The 17778-nt window shown below is 43.9% G+C and overlaps 1 protein-coding gene and 1 long non-coding RNA gene across 3 annotated transcripts in view; one reads left to right on the plus strand and one right to left on the minus strand.

The window, feature by feature from the left end:
• Positions 1-17778, plus strand: part of TNR (tenascin R) — a 430161-nt gene that overhangs the window by 127976 nt on the left and 284407 nt on the right. The window contains exon 1 of one of the 2 annotated variants that reach the window (XM_063795257.1): positions 17449-17767. The exons of the other annotated variant lie outside the window; for it this stretch is intronic. The gene's annotated coding sequence lies outside the window, so the exon portion shown is untranslated. Of the gene's footprint in view, positions 1-17448; positions 17768-17778 lie in introns of those variants that run through there. 2 annotated transcript variants of the gene reach the window in all.
• On the minus strand, positions 13301-17470 carry LOC107969331 (uncharacterized). Its single transcript, XR_001711114.3, has 3 exons — positions 17382-17470; positions 14082-14328; positions 13301-13387 (listed from the first exon to the last, which is right to left on the minus strand). It is a non-coding gene; the product is annotated as an uncharacterized LOC107969331 (long non-coding RNA).

Consider the following 17778-nt stretch of genomic DNA (forward strand, 5'->3'; position numbering starts at 1 on the left):
AGAACCCTTGGAATCTAGAAATGCCCTTTAGGGTCGCATGGGGAAACGTAGCTGACCTGGAAGCCTATTTGGCCCCTGGCACATCTCCTGGTAGATGGTTTGTCCCACGTAGAAAGAACAGAGCCTATGCACATGCCATTCTCTCAGTTATTTTTAAAAATTACCTTAATGTAGCTATTTTAGGTATGTACTTTAGGTAAACACATTTAATATCTACCTATATTACAGTATTGCTTTTGAAACTCCTAGCATTGAGCATGGAACGTCATTAAATATCTTTTGAGCACAGGCTTCAGTGAGATTCTTAACCACTATGCAAAGTAAAACCTAAATATATGTGGATGTGGGATGTTTTAGAAGCCTAACTGAAAGGTGCAAGCTATGTTTGTGATGCAGACTGTAAATAAGGGTGTTTAGAGCTCCAGTTTGGTTTCTTGTCTCCATTCAGTACCACTGCACAATTGGAAGGCTCCGCTTAATCTCCATGCTCCTCTCTACACTCTAATTCCTGAAGCAGGAGGACGTTGAAGTCCTGAGGGGTCAGGAGACCGGCCAAAGTGAGTCAGGAACAGGATTAGAGCTCACACTCATCTGAGTTTACACTGTAAGGAGACACATAGGCTCTGTGACCTCAAAGCCTCAGGGCGGGGCCTTGATTTGGCCCTCAGACCCCTACTCCTCCAGGCATTGGATCCCTGCCTGTGTAAGGGGCAGGACGTGGAGTCCTCAACATCACCAAAGCATCTCCAGGCCTGCAGACTAAGCCTGATCCCTCCTCTCCCAATATATGTTTAAAATCCAGTTTCTGAAAAAGGAGGAGTTACTGTTTAATCACCTGCCCAGACTGAAGTCCAGGCTTGGTGCTCAACATCCCTTTATGGAAAAGCTCATAGAGAAAACTTTAAGGAGAAAAGAAGGTCCAAGAATCCTCCCTCCCCTTCAGCTGGGAGACACACACCAGTTAAAAATAGAATTTGGTTGTACTCTCTTCAGGCTCTGACCACACCAGCCACATCCAAAGATGAAAGGTTTATAATTCTTTTAGCAGCCCTCTTAGCCTTTATTGTCCACCCTCGATTTATCTCCACTAATGTAACTGAGCTATTTCCCTTCCTTCCTTCCTTCCTTCCTCCCTCAGGAAGAAAGCTATTTCACCAGCCCCACTCAGGTGGGGGGATCCCCATGAGTCCAGATGGCTGCATAGCAGCCCTCCAGGCTGTGGGCTAGAGGAAGGGAGTTCCACGGCTTTTTCTTCCTCAGTATTTTTGCTCATTGCTTCATTGTCACCTTTATGACACCCAAATGCCCTGCCATTGAACAGCCGGTCACCCACTGTGTGGAAGAACCTGAGGGCTGAGACGTCTCTGTGTGTGCTCATACAGGTCAGGATGAGACCACAGTTACCCCAAGGAGCCCCTGGTTACAAAATTCCCCTTCCAAGACGCTGTAAATACCAAGGAGGAGTGTTTGGAGAGGAACATGGCAGGGGAGGCCTGGGGGACACTAAGGTCACCAAGGGAACTGCCCAGCTTCTTGCCCGAAGTGCATATCCATAGTGTATGCTACAAAGAGTCAGGCTTCCTTTTAACAATTTGAGATGATGATGATATGTTCCCAGAAAGGAGGGATGAAATAATCAAGGAAAACAGTCATAAAAAGATGCCTAGAAAGTGGAAAAAGTCAGACATTCTGCCAAGAAGGTGGTAAGAGGTGAGACAGAGCAGGGACTTCTCTTAAGTGTCTGCTAGGCATACCTCCCAAGCCAGGTGGGCAGATTCCAGTTTGATTCAATAACAGAGAGGACACAGGTGGGAGAGGAAAGGAAAGAAAACCCTCTCCCTCCTGACCTAGGGTGCCTGGCTCACTTAAAGCCCATGTGTCAATATCAGCTCAGCCTTGCTTCCCTCTTCACCTTGCTCCACACCATACATAGGTATCATAATCTTTTCCCCACACCTCTCTCTCTCTTCCTACCATATTCCAATTTGACAACAATAGAATTTTGATGGTATGCACTCAGTTCTTTAATAAGAAAAATTAAATATTAACACATAAGCAAGATGTAATAGCTAAAACTTATTGAACATCTACTATGTACATCATCTCTAATAATAACAGTAGCCATGCAAGGTAAATACTATTGCCCTTAATTTATAGATAAAGAAACGGAGGCTTAGAAAGGTTAAGTAACTTGCCTAGGACCACATAGCTAGTAAATGGCTGGGCTAGGATTTGACTGGGTTCATATTTCTCCAGAGCGCATCCTTTCTCAGGATACCATAAAATCTCTCTGATTGAGGGGATGGGATTTAAATTGTGACACTCCTTGGGCATAGACGGCATCATGTTCATCTTATAGGAGGCATTTAATAAAGATTTGATGTAGACTGGATATGCAGGAGGCCAAATTCTGATGCAGCCTCCCTTGGCTTTGCTGACAGTGTTTTCCTGAAGAAGGGAGAGGGCAGTAACTTGATAGGACAAGAGAATTCTGGTGTCCACTGGCCAAAGTGGAGGCCAGAAGACCATCTGTTCAGTAGATGGTAATAACGACACACCCACAGCACCAAGGGAAGGAACAGGGCAGAGCAACAGGTCCTCTGGAATCAGAGGGCAGGAGGAGCAGCCAGGCTACAGAGGGCAGGCTCCAATCATGCCAGTGAGATTAGCTGCAGGCCAGAAGAACCAGGCAGGGAATGCTGATAAACTGGCTCTGGGGTGGGATGGGGTGGGGTTGATGGTGGGGGATATGGGTGCTAACTTGTAGGATTTGCCAGTTCCCAAGGTGTAAATGCTCCCAACATGGCCAATTTAAAGCTACCAATGTGATGTTGACTGGCTCACAAAATACCCCAGATTTGGACAAGGAGCCTTTACCATTAGAACCAGGATGCACTGTGGGAAGGATTTGGGCCCTGGCTAGCAAAATAGGACCTAGCTACAGAGACTCAGAAGCCTAGAGAGAATCACAGGAATTTAGAGAGATTATGTCTTTGCCCTGTAGCACCCTTCTAGAAAGATAGCTCTGCTTACAGAATATCCAGAGGAGACCCTGCAAAGTCTCTCCTGGCAACCTTTCACTGCTTTCTAACTCTCCTAAACATACAGCTTTAGGGATCTGGACCAAAAACCACTAGTCACAAGGTAATGATTCATCCATTCATTTATCAAACATTTTTTAAGGTCTTTCAAGGTACCAGGTGCTGTGTTGAAACCATAGACCTTCATTCCCTCTTAACTGTAGATACCTTGAGGGAAAGGGGGGCTGTGTTCCTACCCCAGCACCTAGCACAATGCCAGACACATGAAAAACATTTGAATATTTGTTGAGTAAATGATTGGAATCAAGTTCACTAATGGAAAAAGAATATTAAAGAAAGTCAACATATCTTCAGAAAACTTGGAGGAGTTTACATTCCCACAGTATGATTTTCTTCTCTTTCCCAGCCTTTCTCTCATCTCGTAAGTGGTTTGGGATTTTAAAGACATAACAGAAAGATTAAGGATACGTTTGTCAAGGTTAGAAGGTCCTTATTTCATTTGTAAAACTGCTGCATTATTTTATATGTGAAGAAAAGTGGAGGGTTTTGGGTAATAGAAATAAAAATCTATCAAGTTCTCAGGGGGAAGAAAAATCCCAGTGTTTAGCACTGCCTGTGGGCCCAGCCTTTCAATAACAGAGCGGATGCCTGACCCATTGACTGATGCCTGTCCCTGCAGGGCATTTCTGAAATAGAAGGTCATTGCCCACAACCTGAATTTCCTCTGCAACAAGAGGAATTCCTATAAAGTTCACCAGATATGCAAAGACAAGGGGCTGCCTTTGCAAGAAAGAGACTCAGATCTCCCCAGCAAAACCACACGGGTCATTGAGAGCTTTGAGGGCTACCGTTGCTGGAACACCTTTTAGCCCCAGGCAGTGTAGGAGAAACCTAGGGGTGGGATAGGGCCCACTCACATCTCTGTAACCTCTGAGATTAACAGAGGAGGTGCTCTGAGTGACTGTGGAAAGGCAAGGGCAAGGGAATCCAGGCCAGTGCTCCCCCAAAAACCCAACCTGTGGGCTGCTTCTCCAAAATCAAGACAGGGTTTATCATACTGCTTCCTAGAAAGGACTCTGTGGCAGGTACCTAAAAGATTAAAATCCTTATATTCCAGTCTGTGAACTCTAAGCCACGTGTCATCTAACCAGCCTGGAAGGAGATTGAGTATTTGATTAAAAAAAGGAAACATTTTCAACTGTTACTTGTCTGTTCTTTGTTTTTCCACCCATTGATTTACATTCGGTCTACAGCACTTTATTTTTCTTTTATATCTCCATTACAGGATTAATCATGTCGTGCTATATTACTTTATAGGTCTGTTTCCTTTGCTCTTTGTGAGCTTCTTGATGGTAGAGACTATGCGTCTGTGAGTTTCCAGTGCCTAGAATAACCCTGGATATATAGTCAGTGTTCCATAGGCACATGTTTAGCTAGTGAACACATTAATTAATTTCTCAGTGGGTCAACATGAGGGAAAAGAAAGAGATGGAGATCAAGAGAGAGCAGAAATGGCCAGGCATAGTGGCTCATGCCTGTAATCCCAGCACTTTGAGAAGCCAAGGAGGGTGGATTGCTTGAGGCCAGGAGTTGCAGAACAGCCTGAGCAACATAGCAAGACCCCATCTCTTTAAAAATTTTAAAAACTTAGCCAGGCATGGTGGCGAGTGCCTGTAGTCCCAGCTACTTGGGAGGCTGAGACAGGAGGGTTGATTGAGTCCAGTAGTTTGAGACTGCAGTGAACCATGATTATACCGCTGCACTCCAGGCTGGGCAACAGAGCAAGACCCCATGTCTTTAAAAAAAAGAGTAGAAACGAAGGAAATGGAGACCAGGATAGGTGCCTAGAAAAATAAAAAAATAAACATTTGTAGAGAAGGGACCTGGGTGGACATCATTTCCCTGATGTGATAAAATAAAGAGCGATTCCCAGATGAACACAAGCCTCCAGTGATCAAAAGCTTTGTGGCTTTCTTCCCAAATGAAGGAACGGGTTAAATTAGCCTGCAATTGTTTAAGGTTTTTAAAGAATATATATCAGTGAAGAACCAAGCAAAGGGCAAGGGGGAGGAAAGAATTTTTCACAGAAACATCAAGAGGTTACCTTTAAAGTAGAAGGTAGGCAACAGTATCCGGACAGGTTAGATTTCCCTGCCAACAGGGCACACCAAACTGGCTCAGTAATCAAGCCATGTAATATTATTTACATTAGTAAAAAACTCTACTGTGGCATGAATGCATAGTGGGCCCTACAGAATGTATTCTTTCTCTCCCCTTCTCTCTTACTGCAGTGGTGGCATCTCCTCCAGGAGTGTCAGAGAAGTTAGAGGGCATGGTCTATGATGTGTGTCAAATCGAAGAACATTTCTGGACTTAGTAAGGAGAGGTTTTATTAGAAAGAATGGTTGCAAGGGATAAAAGGAGCTATTGCAATAGTGGGACTGCAGTGACCATAAGATCTGCAAGCATCTCAAGGGACAGGCAAAAATAACTTTCCTTTATAGGGAGGAGTAAACAAGGCTGGAAAGAACCAGGTGTGGGGAGATGGGGTGAAAGTCTGCCATGATGGGCTAATAGATCAGAGTGTTTGACCCTGAGGCCAGCTGCTTCCCAGGAGGGGCTGTTAAAGGGGAGTTGTATGCTCACCAAAGTTCAGATAACTGGGAGCAGAAGAGAAGCTTAACTAAAGTTTGGTTAGCAAGCATTTTTGTTTCAATTGGCCAGGAATGAAGAGCTGTTTAGCTAATCCTTCATGAAGCAATGCATGGGAATTTGGAGAGTCTGAGTCTGGCCTTGCCATGGGTAAACAAAGGGGCATCCATGAGTCTTAGCTAAGTCACAGGGTAACAGTGGTTCTTCGTAGTAAGCCATTTCCCAGAACAAAAGGAGGGGGGTTATTTCTTAACCTTCTCTGTTTTCCAGGATCATGGGTCTTAGGTAAAACTCAACATTCCCATGTGTGAGAAGGCTTTCTTGCATTTATTCATTTATTCCTTACAGTCTGCAGGACCAGGGAAGATTTGTTCTGAGATATATTTTTCCTGAGGTGGCTGGTTATATTATCTGTCTTGAATCAGGTTTCTGCTTATGTTCAAAATTGTTTAGGCCCCAATCTTCATCCTATCTTTCTTTCTAATTAGTTGTATTTAATTAGATGTTTTTTATGTGCCCAAACTCCAACATGTATGTAATTCCAATATCACATGCCCATTATTAGCAAGACTATTTGTGTCCTGGGACCATCCCTCAAACTGTCTCAGTTGAGTGGCTTTTTATAAGATCATCTAAATTTCTTTTGCTTCATCTCTGTTCTTGTCCTTCTGATTATGATTTGGCTTCCTATGTAGTTTGACTACAAGAAGAGAATGCACTAATCAGGCAGCTTTTAGTGCTCTGGTTGTATGACAATTACTTCTTATTGTAACTTATCAGTTGGCCTTCTGACATCTACCTGTCTCACATGCATCTCAGCACAGGTGGGTCCCCAGGGTCTCATGGCCAATGACAGCTTGTCTCTAGCCCTGCAAAGTCAAAACCAAGTCCAAGAGTGCAGGGGCATCTGCAAGGTGCCCCCTAAGGATGACACCTTGGATATCACCTCAGATGACACCACTACTATGTCCAGCTACCATTTTATAAAACCCTCTAGTCTCTGCAACAGACTGTCAGAAAGATCGATCTCCCAAGTCACTTTGATCTCAGCAGCCACTGAAGAATGAGAGAAAACATGGACCCCAACCTCAATATTTTTTTCTTCTTTTTATTGATTTATTGCTGTTTATCTTCAGTCCCTGCTCCCATGCTCTTACCCTGATAGGCAAGCATTCTCATGTGCTTGATGTATGTATGTATACATTCTTGAAAATTATTGGTTATTGATTTGTATTTAATATTTATATAAGTCAAACTGGGTTACAGATGTCATTCAACTTCCTTCTTTCTCTTCTTCCCACTATGTTTGAAAGCTCCATCTGTGTCAGTATTTGTGCATCCAGTATTTAGCTCCTTTCTGCTGCAAAGTGCTCCATGATGTGCACATGCCATGCCTGGCTTATCCATGCCCCAGGGACAGACACTCAGAGAACCACTACCACACTTCTCAACAAACAATGCTGTGAGGAGTAGTCCCTTTTGTGCATCTTATGGGCCTGTGGAAGGACAGTTTCTTGGGATATTTGCCCAGGATCAGAATTTTTGGCTTCCTGCTTGTGTGCACTCAAGTTGACTGAGGGCTGCACTCCTGCCTGCAGGTCTGGGGGTTTCTATAGTCCACATCCCTGCCTGGCAGCAACCAGCTTTCTAATTTTTGATACTCCCGCAGGTTAAAATTGGTGTCTTGCTGTTTTACTTTGCACATTTCTGATTACCAATAAATTTGAACATCTCTTCTCAAACTTATAAGGCTTTGGGGTTTGATTTCCTCTTAATCTCCTATTCTTGCCCATTTTTTTCTGTTAAGTGTTGCTGCTTTTTTGTTGTTGATTTACAGAAGCTCCTTGAACATGCTATATCTCAATCCCTTGTCAGTTTTAGACATTACAACTACTTTTTCCCAATATCATCTTTCAGTTTTATCCACACTGTCCATAAATCCTTAATTTTCAATTAGTAAAATCCAACCTTTTGCCTATATCTTATGCTTTCAAAGTTGTGTTTAATAAATCCTTGCCTGTCCCAAGGTCAAAAAGTTATTCTCTTACATTTTCTTCTTTCAACCTTCTACTTACCATTGCATTTACTTCTTTAATCTGTCCATAATTTTACTTTTGTATGTGATGTGCATTTAAAGGAATCCAGTTTGGTGTTTTTCCAGAAAGATATCTTCAGCAAATGTAAAAGGCAGATAAGTTTGTGAAATTTTCTTGTTTTCTTAACATCTTCTAAGCTATGTATCCCTTTCCCATTGAGTTGTAGTGCCACTTTACTATATATTAAATTTCCGTAGAATGTGTATTACCAGAAATTTTACTGATTGGATTCACTTGTTAGGGAGTAATAAGCCTTCAGAAGAATTCTTGAAAATAGGAATGACAAAGGCTTCTAAAAGCCTGTAGTACTTCCAGGGTGAGCTGCAATCTAGGGGAGAACTTGTATAGACAGCAAAGCTCCTTGCCTCTTCCTAGTGAGGCACAGTGGCTGTAGGTCAGAAAGCCTCTGCTGTCCCTTCTCTGACCACAGAACTGACTAAGCTCAGAGACAACCTGTACATCAGTTAAGCAGCTGCAGTAAGATAGAAACTTTCATAATTCCTTTAAGTATACTACATCGTTAATATTCAGGAAAGCCTCATGAAATAGTACATCTCCATTTTACAGATGAGAAAGCTGAGATGCAAAGAGACTGAATAAGTATATACCAACCAGCTTGCCTAACAGAGAAGGGACAGAGCTAGGTTTGAACCTAGTTGAGCTTAACTCCATCACTGTTGGCCCTTCCCTCTGGCATACTGCTCTTCACGTTCATTTTGATCCTTTCAGACATAATGTTGACTGAGTCCTGACCACTGTAAGGTATTGTGTTTGGTGCAGAAAGGATTCATCAGATGAGGAGTATGTCCTTGAAGAGCATATGGTCTTACCTGGAAGATAAGATGTAGCTACAAGCCAGTACAATATAGGTCAGGAAAGCAGAGCTGCCTTAGAGGAGGACTGAGTTCTGTGATTACTCAGAATTTGGGGAAATGTTTCCAATCTTTACCTTTCTCCAAGAGGTACCCACTCTATTAGACCTCCATGGATGCTGTAGTCACAAACTTGCATGTTGACTCTTGGGTTGCACAAATGCTTAGCAGGACTGTAGTGCCAGGGATTCCATTTGGGCTTCTATGAATTAAAGGAGAGAACCTTCATCTGGCATGAAATGTCCTTCCTACTTGAGCCACTTGCAAGCTTGTCATCTGACCTCTAGTCTCAAGATGACTCAGTCTCAACAATTGTCCACCATTGGCAAAGGAAACATATGGGCCACAAATTCATAAACACTGGAGATAAAGAAAGAAGAAATAGAAAGAAATGGGATAGATGGATGTTTTGTTAACAGAACAAACTCTACCAACTTTCTGGATTTGAAAGCTGTCACAGTTTGGAGTCTCCAGAGGCAGACCGCAGGACAAAGACCCATGTGAAAGTGGCTCAGGAGAGCCTAGTAAGGGAGGAAGTGAAGCAGGACAAGGAAGGAAAGGAGCCAAGCAAAGGCAACATTTCAGGCAAAATCCTAGTCTCAGCTTGATCCTGCAGGGGAGCCCTGGAGTGCACTGGGCATCTCAAAGCTTCTTCAGACTTGACCCCATATTGCTGGGCTTTCACACTCCCCCATCTATCAGGCATTGGTTCAAAGCCAGAAGGAGAAGGGATGGTGGAATGCAAACCCCAAGCTGCTCCAGTGGTCGAGGGCTATCCTCAGAGGATAACTGGGCACAGAGAGGCAAAGGCTCACAGAAGCTGTGGGGGTCGGTGGGGGGTCCTGGGCAGAGCATCAACAGAGCTGCTCTGGACAAGGGTCTGCAGCCCATCCATAAGTCATGTTCAGGAATTCTGCCAGCCTGTAGGCATTCCTAGGGATCCTAGGAAACCCCTTCACTTTACAGATGTGAAAGTAAAGGCACAGAGAGGTTAAAGTACTTTCCAAAAATCATGTAAACGGATTTGTGACAAATTTAGAGTGTCAGGATCCTTAATTTACGTCTAGTTCTCTTTCAACTACTTCTTGCCACCTCACTTCCCTGCAAGCTTAAAGGAATACTGTGCCAACTCAGTCAATCATATTTTGCATTTTATTTACATTATTCTCTGTCCAGAGTCTGGCTTCTTTGAGGCCCAGCATCTGTCCTTGTAAGTCCCAGCCAGCCCACTGAGCCCTGCTTGGCGGCCCAGTAGAAAACAGAATTATTCCCTTGACAGAGGGCCCCACAGTCATCTGGAAGACTTATCTGGGTAGTTAAGGAAACCTTGGTGCCTGAAGAAGGCACGCAGAAGATGACAGGTCTGAATAGTCTGACAAATTTTTATTGGCCCAAAATTTCCAGTCCTGTAAGTCATAAAATAAATCGCAGCCTACATCAAATAAATTATTGTCCGTTTAAGAATGAAAGAGTGGATGAAGGAAAGAGTGCGCAAATGGCTTCTGCCTTTTCTTTCCCTCAGCTTTGTATCAGGATTTTTCAATCCAGAGCTTTGCCTAACCCTTCCCAACACTAAATCTCTCTCGCCAGCTCTTCTGATAGATAGACAGACCAAACAGCAGAGAGCCACCAAGGGGTTAAGCCTGCTTTTGAAGAATTGTGAGGACAACCAGGCAGGGAGGAAAGAAACTCTGAAAGATGAGAAAGCTGTCATGCTTGCTGGCTGGGCAGATGAGATGACCAGCAATTCCTTACAGCAGTAAAGATTTATCAGCATAAGGGAAAAAAATCAATTGGCCAGATAATCTTTAAAAAGAAGGAAGGAGAAAAAATAATGCAAGTGACTAAGGTGATGGGAAAAGAAATTTTAAGAATGAAACAGGGATGTCTTTTCTGGTCTCCTGTGGCCCTACCTGTGCTTCCTTCATCCTGGCATTTAACAGACTGAATTATAATTGTCAATGTGCTTATCTATTTCACTGGCCACAATGCTATGTTCATGAGGACAAGGTCACTGTCTTTTTTGTTCACCCTTGATGTATGCCAGGCTTAGTACAATGTCTAGTACATGATAGGTGCTCATTATATATGTGTTAAATGACTAAGTAAGTGTATACATGCACTGGCAGTTTTAAAGTGCCAATATTGACCCAGGCACAGTGCTAGACATTGACCTCCTTGAGTCATACAAACCTCTCAACAGTGAGATAGGTATAACCATTTTGCAGATAAGAAAATTGAAATTTTTGGAAAGGTTAAATAACTTTCCTGAGGCCAGATAGTGAATACATGGAAGAGCTGGAATTCAAACCAAGGTCTTTCTGACTCCAAAGTCTATGGTTTTTATTGGATTGACAATTTATCTATTGATAAATCTTTATGATGTGCAGCCTGGCTGCCTGATGTGAGAATGAGTCATCATCCTTCCCTATGCTGCCCACCATTTTGTCATTCCATCTTTTGCCTACACTTTCTCCCTTTGGTACCCTGGAGAGAGGAAAAAGATGAGCTTCAAGCCAATTCATTAATTATACTTTGTCAGATGCTTCTTTGGGTGTTCCATTTGTGTATGCTTCCTCCTCTCCTCTAGGATATAAACTCCAAGAGCTACATCTTGTGTTTCTCTGGCCATTCTTCCCCTAGGCACTTACAGGTATGATTTCTATCATAGGTGGTCATGTTGCCCTGGTTAGCGCTGCGGCAAAGGGTGACAGAATGAGGGCGCTAGGGACCCAGGGACTGTCGCACATAAATGGGAGGTGCACAAGAGCTGCCTTTGAAAGCCCTACCAATAACAGAATCAATCCATCAGTTGTACACAAAACAGACTGGTTCTTGAAGGGCAAATGGAATTTAAACAAAAGGAGAGGAGGAGAGAGGATGGCATAAAGATAGATTCTCAAAAAACTGGAGCTCCATGGAGTCAGCCAGTCTGTCTCTGCTTCCCTTTCCTTCTCTCTGGGCAGCAAGATAGCATCGGGCAAGGAAGTGAGCTTTTCTTTATGCTGCCCAGCCTTCCCACTGTGACCTTGGGTGACCTTCCTTGGCCCGAGTCTTCCCAACTGTGAAAGGAAGGCTGAGACCAGGCCTACATTTCCAACCCGGAGTTCCTTGGAACTTCATGCCTTTTGAGGTCTTTGATCTAACTTACTTCATGGGGCTGGTCAGTTGTCGGGGAGAGAAGGGAGCTACTGTGAGAGTCAAGAAGTGCTGAATGAAGCCTATTATTAGAACTGCACCTGAACACTGGCCTGCTGAGGGGCCATCCATCTCCGCTGGGCTGAAGGGATGGAGTGTGATTAATGTAGCTGGCTAGCAGCGTGGGCCTGCCTTGGCCCATCTCCTCCTCTGGATGCTGCTTGAAGAATTCATTAGAAGAGGGGAGCGGGGAAGGGGAAAAGCTGCCACTGTCCTCATCTTCCCACCCCCTCACTCCTTCAGTTTGGCTTTTCCAACTAAGAAAGTAAAAGCTGATCAGAGTCTGATGGGTCTTTATGGTGGGAGCACTGGTGTGCTCCCACAGCAAGGGTTAAAAACTTTTTGATCTATTTACTTGAAAATAAAATACTGAAAATAAAAGGGACTCCCTTCTCTGTGTTGACCAAGCTGGAATCGTTTCTCAGGCTGTCTCCTGAAGGAGCCTGCAGTCTAGCCACATGGACAGGGGATAGATAACTTCAGGGTGACGTGGTGAGTGCAGCACACAAGAGGCAGTGAGAGGCCAGAGGAAGGGCTGACCTGCCCCCTCCAGGCCTCCCAGAAGGGGTAAAGGAGCACTGGGTTGGTGAGAGGGTTACCCATACCTTACCACTCACAGATGCTAAGCCTAGAGTGATCCACACAGACTGCCAAGCAGCCAGTACCCCTGATTTAACCCCAAAGACGTGGGGTATGTGAGCAATGGCTATTACTTAACCACTAGCATCACTCTTCATCACCCTTGTGATTTTTAGTGAGAATTCATCAAAGCATCATTTTTAGCATCCTATAAAAACCTAACACTTCTTGCTCCTGCTAGTGTCCATTCAGTAATTGCTACAGTGACTGCTGAGAAGTAGGAGGAAGGATTAGTCCCCTCCCAACTTGAAAAAATTTCTCTATTAATGATTCAGGCCATCTTTTCAAGTTTTTGTCAATTCTTACTGACCCCTTACTATTTCCTTTGGGAGGAGGAATGCCTGGGCTTGAAGCAAACTCACTTTATTGATTTCTCAGGTTGGATAACTTGACACCAAACACTGAGGCAGGAGCCCAGTTATCTCAATGCTTTATGTATGGGAAGCAGGAAAGACTAGAAAAAAAGGTCTCTGTCACTGGAGCAAGAGGATTTATACTTTAGTGCCAGGTCTACAGCACATAGCTGGTGGACCTTGGGTAAATCACTTTTGTTACCCACCACACTAAAACAGACAATACACGTTTACTGACACCAACTTCTATTACTCGGTTATTTCTTGTCCCCTCAGAACTAGCACACGTAATTTTCACCATTTCCTTATTTTATTATGTATGTATTTATTTTTTCCTCCTTTATTCTAGGAAAGATTTGGGAAAACTTACAAAGGAGAAGAAGACAAAGAAAAAATAAGTTGAATAAAAATATATGACAGGGAAAATTAGTACCCTCAAATATGTGCCATAAGTTTCTCCCCATTTATTGGAAATGAGCTGTTCGTTGGTCTCAGAGCTTTCTAGGAAGCTAATGAAGCAAATGAAGTCATGTAACCTGAAAGAAGAAAGCATCCCAATCATTCTGGGGATAAAATGAGCACTTCTTCCTCCTTCTAATAACTGATAGAGATTTCTTTCTTGGATACTAATAAAAGGACATTGAGAGATGTGGGAATCTGCATCCTCAACAACTTCACAAGAGTGAAGATGCCAGTCATTTCTTAAGGCCATTATTTGTATTATTCCTCAATGCAAGAGAAGGACACAGTGCAGTGTCCATAAATTCAAGACACCCTGCTTCTACTGAGGGATCAGAACAATGTGCTACAAGTATGCATCTGTTTGTTTTAGGCTTGACCTGTTGATAAACTTGATGTTAGTCAGACCAGCTGTTCTCACAGTGTAGTAGTCCTGAACTTGCAATATCACTATCACCTGGGAACTTACTAGATATACACATTTTTTTAGCTCAACTCAGGCCTATAGAATCAGAAACTCTGGGAATGGAGCCAGGGAATCTGTATTTTAACAAGCTCTGATGCAATTTGAGGACCAGTGTGATATAGAGAGGAATGAGTAGATCGCATGTCCTTTTGACAATTACAGGAACGCTATTTTTTCTTTTTTTTTTTTTTTTGCCTTTGGTCCTTTGATTAGAGTCAGGCAGCAAGTAGTTGGAAGATACATTGTCTTGGCAGGAGCCTGGAGAACAAATATTTATATTATCAATTTAAAGCAGATCCACATACTTTCCAAACCCACTCAGAGGAGAGTCTGGTTGACATCCTTCCTCTTCTGCATGCTAAGTCTCCCCAGATGGTTTTTGATCTCCCTGCTCTATACAGTGGGGTGCTGGGGCAGGCCAACAGTGGGGCCAAGTGTGTCCTCTGAAGATACCTTCCTTACTGTTGCATTTCTTCATGGCTTTTCTTTAAATTGTTCACGTGTGTTTTGCAAGTATGTTCATTCTTCCTCCCAAGATGGAGTCCTTCCAAGCTGTAAAATTATATGATTATTCTATTAGGTAGGAGTAGAGTTTTAAAAGCCCTAAAGCTGAAATAAACTATAGAGATAGTATAATACAACCTCCTCATCTTACAGATCATAAGTGAGTGGAGAGGGGAGCGATTTCTCTCTAGGTATTGCTTAGCTCAGGCCCTGGCACACAACAGGTTCTCAATGACTCTTAGTTGAATCTGTTTCTTGACTGTATATAGCGTTTTCATAATTCTCACATGGCTTTTAGCATTTTATCTCCATAAATATTCATGAGTATAATTATCCCTATTTTCAAATCAAGGAACTCAAACTTGAGTGGCTAAGTGTTTATCAAAATTGTGCAGATTTTAATATTACAAATCCAGAACTGGAACTCAGGCCTCTTAAGTTTAGGCCCATTCACCTTTCTCTTCTGCCATGATGACTAGAAGTCTGTGGATCACACACTAAGTCCCCCAAAGACATGCAAACATATATCAAATTGAAAGACTAAGTTTTGTGTAATAGTGGCCATGGTCAACCTCAAAGGCAAGGGTTTCGGCTTTTTCAGCGCCTCAGGGCCGCATCTCTGAGTAAGAACTGGCCAAGTGACCTTACCCAAACTCTACCCGCTGCAGAGCAAGTGCAGGATGTGGCGGTTTTTACCAGATTCCTCTGAGAGGTATAGCTACTGGACTATCAAAGTCAGCTAAACACAAACAGAAGATAAAGGCATTTCTGTACCTTCATGTTTCTACACATGTAGACATATTTCGGCACACATATAAATCTGTATAAATATGTTGAAACTACAATATCATTTCTGTTATAAGCAAAGTGATTTGATCTCCTCAGCAAAGTTTATCTAAACAAATGCTGCAAAAGGTAGAGGAAAGAGAATGAGGAACTGTCAGAGGAAATGCAAATTTTTTTTTCACTCAAGACCACAAACAAACTCAGGAGTTCCTCTGTAGCGTAAGTCTTAAATTCAGGATCTGCATCTGACTAAATGTCATGCTTTGTTTTCTGTTTTTTGCTTTTTGGGTTTCTCATTGTTTTCGTTTTGCTGTGACCTTCCCAAAGATCACAAGGCTACTGAAAGCCCGTAAGGTAAGTTGTTGAAAATTTTTTAAATGCGCTCCTTCCTCCAGGCAGACATAGCACTACGCCAGGGAGCATAGCTTCAGGAGTAAAGCAGGGGCTGGGGTTCAGCTCCTACTCACCCCTCAGCTGGGCACCTTTGTGCAGGATATACAACCAACTCAACTGTACATGGTGGCCCTATCTTTACGTGCAAACCCTGTGGGTATTATAGCTGTGGGGCCATTCAATTCAATACAGTCAGTGTCTGGTGGTGCATCTCATGTATAGACATAAACAGAAGCCTTGCTTTCTGCTAAGCCAAATCACCTTTAAATCAAATAGATATTGGTAGCCAAGAGTAACATACAAAACTATGTTTGCAGAACTGTTCCACATACTGCAATGGAAGATCACTTCTTCCAACCCTCTTATTTTATAGGACATCTCACTGCATAAATCCAGACTGATACTAATAATACTAATGATAATACGAGTAATAGCTAAATAGTAAAAATAGTTAATTCTTACTATATGCCAGGCATCATTCTAAATATACACCTCATAACACCTCTTTAAGGTACTATTACTATTATCTCCATTGTACAAATGCAGAACTTCTCTGACACACAAGGGAGTTAAGTAACCTGCTCAAGATCACAGCTAATACAAGTGGTAAAACTGGGGTTCCAATCCCCGAGTCCAGTTCCAGAGTCTGTGCTAATTAACCACTGTGACACTTTCCTAAAATGCTGGAAACATGCAGAATGCCAGGATAGGTAGGCGTGCAGTCGAATGGAAGTCCTGCAAGGGATTTTACTCTATCATATGGCTCACTCTTTTCCTCCCTCCTGTAGAACCAGCCCCAGTCCCCTAGCCTGCCTCAGCATCCCCACGCCGAGGGGTTGCCTCCATCCCGAGTTGCAGCAAGAGTTGAATCCGAATCACCCCTCCTTGCTATCTGGGAAGTGTATTTTCTGGTTTCAAGTGGGACAGAAAACGGTTGTGAGACTGCATATTGGTGGCAGGGAACCCGCCGATGGGTCTCACGAAAAGCCTGGGCTGATTGCAGACCCCGCTCCACCTGGCCCCTCTGTCCTCCTCTCCCCACCGCAAGGAGCCGCCGGCCTCTGGAGTTAGCCAGGTCCGCATAAGCCTGCTGGGGCGACGCTGCTCCGGGCTGCCTCCGGGTGGGCCGACCCCATTACCGCTGATGCGGGACACTAGCCCAGCAGAGACCCCATTAACCGCGCCGCCCCACCGCTCGGTGGCATCTGCGAATTACTCCGTCACTCGGCGGCGATCGCAAGACCCCAAGTCTTCTCATTTCCTCGTAATGCTCTAATGGTCTGCTTCCGTTGCCATGACAACACGAACACAGCTCCGCCGGGCCCCTCCGACTGCCTGAGGTGTGAGCAGAAGGCGCGTGTGTGCCTCTCAGGGCCCCTATGCGGTCTGCCCCGTTAGCGTTGCTGCGATGTCTCCGCCACTGCTCTTCGCGGTGGGCAAATCCGGGTGCCCGAAAGGGAGGAGCGGTGACCCGAGGTGGCCAAGGCCAAGCTGACACTTCCCATCTGGCAGCTGGGGACAGCTTCCCCTCCCACCTGCTCTCCTTCCTCCCTCCTCTCTTCTCCCTCAGCTCTGCAAATTGGTGACCCCCCCAAGCCGGGGCCCATAGAGGCTGGAATGGAGTCTGGAGACCGCGGCTCCACCCTGCCTCTCCGTCACTGAACGTGTGACCTTGGGGAAGCCCTTTAGCTCCTGGAGAGCCGGAGCCACCTAAGAGTGCATTCGATTTAAGGACGCATCTCCTCTCTGCTCAACAAAGAGGGAGGGGTTCCTGCATACGTTGGATTTCTGCCCTCATGGAGCTTACAGATTCATTAGAGCATTCCAGAAAATGTGAAGACTTGGGGAACTTGAGATTCTAGAGTGGCAGAGTGATTTACATGCCACTGAGTGGCTGGGTGCCTGACCTAATGGAGTCTTACCTAGACCTTGGCTCTTTGAGTGCCTTCCCACAACACTTGACTAAAGTCTCTGGAGCAGGGTCAGATGTGACCCATATTCTGTCCTTCTAGAAACTAACTGCAGAGTGCATACTTCTCCTAAATGTACCTCTATTCATTTGGTTCTCCAGTTTTAGACACTCATAACCTTTTAGAATTTGGATTCTCCCAGTCACCATGCCATTTCACGCATGCCTTCTGTTTATACAGCATATTGTACATTCCATAAGCATGTATTCCATGCCCACGTCCAAGGCTTTGGTAACAAAAACATGCTTGCTGAAAACTATAACTGTATTGCCTGAATTCCTGCAGCATTTAATATTCCTTTTGTTTGTGTCCCATGGAAAATAGCACCTCTAATCTTGGTGAGTTGATT

The sequence above is a fragment of the Pan troglodytes genome, chromosome 1 (genome assembly GCF_028858775.2).
Source record: "Pan troglodytes isolate AG18354 chromosome 1, NHGRI_mPanTro3-v2.0_pri, whole genome shotgun sequence".
Lineage (NCBI taxonomy): Eukaryota > Metazoa > Chordata > Mammalia > Primates > Hominidae > Pan > Pan troglodytes.